The 3,680-nt window shown below is 41.8% G+C and overlaps 1 pseudogene; it reads left to right on the top strand.

The window, feature by feature from the left end:
• The first annotated feature begins 1,739 nt into the window (after positions 1-1,739).
• LOC100431812 (heat shock cognate 71 kDa protein-like) lies at positions 1,740-3,680 on the top strand (annotated as a pseudogene).

The raw sequence follows: 3,680 nt of genomic DNA, 5'->3' as shown, positions 1-3,680 counted from the left end.
TCACAGGCTATTTCCCTTTCAATTCCTCCTTTCTCTTTGTGGCAGTTGCTGCGTGGCGGTTGGAAAATGAAAGTACCTCTGATTGGTCCCTTTCCACAACCAATCAGACTGGTCATGGCCCACTACTTTATTTGCATAGAGTGAACCAATGGGAAACCTCTAGAGGGCGTTTAAAACCCAAAATATTCTGTAACTAATGCTCTTGAGCTGCTTGCTTGAGCCTCCCCTGACTCTGTGGAGTGTAGTTTCATTTAAAATAAATCTCTGCTTTTGCTGCCTTGCTTTGTTTGTGTGTTTTGTCCAATTATTTGTTCAAAATGCCAAGAATCTGGACAACTACCCTCAACAGTAACAATTCCCTGCTCATGGATAGGAAGAATCAGTATCACTAAACTGGCCATATTGTCAAAAGCAATTTACAGGTTCACTGCTATTCTTATTAAACTAACAATGACATTCCCCACAGAACTAGAAAAAAAGCTATTTTAAAATTCATACAGAACCAGAAATGAACCGGAATAGCTAAGGCAATCTTAAGCAAAAAGAACGAAGCTGTAGTGATCAAACTACTCAACTTTAAACTATAGAAGAGGGCTACGTTAATCAAAACAGCATGGTACTGGTACAAAAACAGACACACATACCAGTGGAACTGAATAGAGAGCCCAGAAATAAGGCCACACACCTACAACCATCTGATCTTCAACAAAGCTGACAAAAACAAGCAATAAGGAAAGAATTCCCTATTGAATAAACTGTGCTTGAATAACTGGTAGCCACAAGCAGAAGACTGAAAATGGACCTCTTTTTTTTTTTACAAGATATACAAAAATTAACTCAAGATTGATTAAAAACTTAAATGTAAAACCCAAAACTATAAAATCCCTGGAAGACAACCTAGGCAATACTATTCTGGACATAAAAATGAGCAAAATTTTTATGATGAAGATGCCAAAAGCAATCACAACAAAAGCAAAGATTGACAAATGAGATCTAATTAAACTTATGAGCTTCTGCCTAGCAAAAGAAACTATCAACAGAGTGAACAGACAATCTACAGAATGGGAGGGAATATTTGTGAACTATGCATCTGACAAAAGTCTAATATTCATCATCTATAAGGAACTCAAATTTACAACAACAAGAAAACCCCTCAAAAACCTCATTTAAAAGTGGGCAAATGCTAGGTGTAGTGCCTCATGCCTGTAATCCCAGAACTTTGGGAGGCCAATGCAGGAGGATCACTTGAAAACCAAGAAAGACACTGCATAGCCAAAGCAAGATGAAGCAAAAAGAACAGATCTGGAAGCATCACATTACCCAACTTCAAACTATATTATAAGGCCATAGTCACCAAAACAGCATGGTACTGGTATAAAAATAGGCACACAGACAAATGGAACAGTATAGAGAACCCAGAAGTAAAGCCAAATACTTACAGCCAACTGATCTTCAAAAAACTGGACAAAAACATAAAGTGAGGAAAGGACACCCTATTCAACAAATGGTGTTGGGATAACTGGCAAGCCACATGTAGAAGAATGAAACTGGATCCTCACCTCTCCCCTTATACAAAAATCAATCCACGATGGATCAAAGACTTAAATCGAAGACCTGACACCATAAAGCTTCTACAAGATGACATCAGAAAAAACCCTTCTGTCATTGAACTCACCTGCAGCTCTCAGGGTTTCTGTGTCTTTCTTTGTAGCCAGAGCCAGGCCTACACACCAGCAACCATGTCAAAGGGAACTGCAGTTGATATTGATATTGGCACCACCTACTCTTGTGTGGGTGTTTTCCGGCATGGAAAAGTAGAGATAATTGCCAATGATCAGGGAAACCGAACCACTCCAAGCTATGTTGCCTTTACAGACATTGAATGATTGATTGGTGATGCCACAAAGAATCAAGTTGCAGTGAACCCCACCAACACGGTTTTTTGATGCCAAACATCTAATTGGACACAGATTTGATGATGCTGTTGTCCAGCCTGATATGAAGTATTGGCCCTTCCTGGTGATGAATGATGCTGGCGGGCCCAAGGTCCAAGTGGAATACAAGGGAGAGACCAAAAGCTTCTACCCAGAGGAGGTACCCTCTGTGGTTCTGACAAAGATGAAGGAAATTGCAGAAGCATACCTTGGGGATACTGTTACCCATGCTGTGGTCACAGTGCCAGCTTACTTTAATGACCCTCAGCATCAGGCTACCAAAGATGCTAGAACTATTGCTGGTCTCAATGTACTTAGAATTATCAGTGAGCCAACTGCTGCTGCTATTGCTTACAGCTTAGACAAAAAGGTTGGAGCTGAAAGCAATGTGCTGATCTTTGACCTGAGAGGTGGGACTTTTGATGTGTCAGTCTTCACTATTGAGGATGGAATCTTTGAGGTCAAATCTACAGCTGGAGACACCCGCTTGGGTGGAGAAGACTTTGACAACCGAATGTCAACCATTTTATTGCTGAGTTCAAGAGCAAGCATAAGAAGGACATCAGTGAGAACAAGAGAGCTGTAAGATGCCTCCATACTGCTTGTGAACATGCTAAGCATACTCTCTTTTCCAGCATCCAGGCCAGTATTGGGATCGATTCTCTCTATGAAGGAATTAACTTCTATATGTCCAGTGCCCATGCCCGATTTGAAGAATTGAATGCCGACCTGTTCCATAGCACCCTAGACCCCATAGAGAAAGCCCTTCAAGATGCCAAACTGGACAAGTCACAGATTCATGATATTGTCCTGTTTGGTGGTTCTACTCATATCCCCAAGATTCAGAAGCTTCTCCAAGACTTCATCAATGGAAAAGAACTGAATAAGAGCATCAATCCTGATGAAGCTCTTGCTTATGGTGCAGCTGTCCAGGCAGCCATCCTATCTGGAGACAAGTCTGAAATTGTTCAAGATTTGCTGCTCTTAGATGTCTCTCCTCTTTCCCTTGGTATTGAAACTGCTGGTGGAGTCATCACTGTCTTCATCAAGCGTAATCCTACCATTCCTACCAAGAAGACACAGACCTTCACTACCTATTCTGGCAACCAGCCTGGTGTGCTTATTCATATGTTTATGAAGGTGAGCGTGCCACGACCAAGGATAACAACCTGCTTGGCAAGTGTGAACTCACAGGCATACCTCCTGCACCCCGTGGTGTTCCTCAGATTGAAGTCACATTTGACATTGATGCCAATGGCATCCTCAATGTCTCTGCTGTGGACAGGAGTACAGGAAAAGAGAACAAGATTACTATCATAATGACAAGGGCCATTTGAGCAAGGAAGACATTGAATGTATGGTCCAGGAAGCTGAGAAGTACAAAGCTGAAGATGAGAAGCAGAGGGATGAAGTGTCATCTAAGAATTCACTTGAGTTGTATGCATTCAACAAGAAAGCAACTGTCAAAGATGAGAAACTTCAAGGCAAGATTAATGATGAAGACAAACAGAAGATTCTGGACAAGTGTAATAAAACTATCAACTGGCTCAATAAGAATCAGACTGCCGAGAAGGAAGAATTTGAGCATCAGCAGAAAGAGCTGGAGAAAGTCTGCAACTCCATCATTACCAAGTGTACCAGAGTGCAGGAGGCATGCCAGGAGGAATGCCTGGGGGATTCCCTGATGGTGGAGCTCTTCCGTCTGATGGTGCTTCCTCAGGGCCCACCATTGAAGAGGTTGATTAA

The sequence above is a fragment of the Pongo abelii genome, chromosome 1 (assembly GCF_028885655.2).
Source record: "Pongo abelii isolate AG06213 chromosome 1, NHGRI_mPonAbe1-v2.0_pri, whole genome shotgun sequence".
Lineage (NCBI taxonomy): Eukaryota > Metazoa > Chordata > Mammalia > Primates > Hominidae > Pongo > Pongo abelii.
This window is presented reverse-complemented; position numbering and strand designations above follow the sequence as displayed.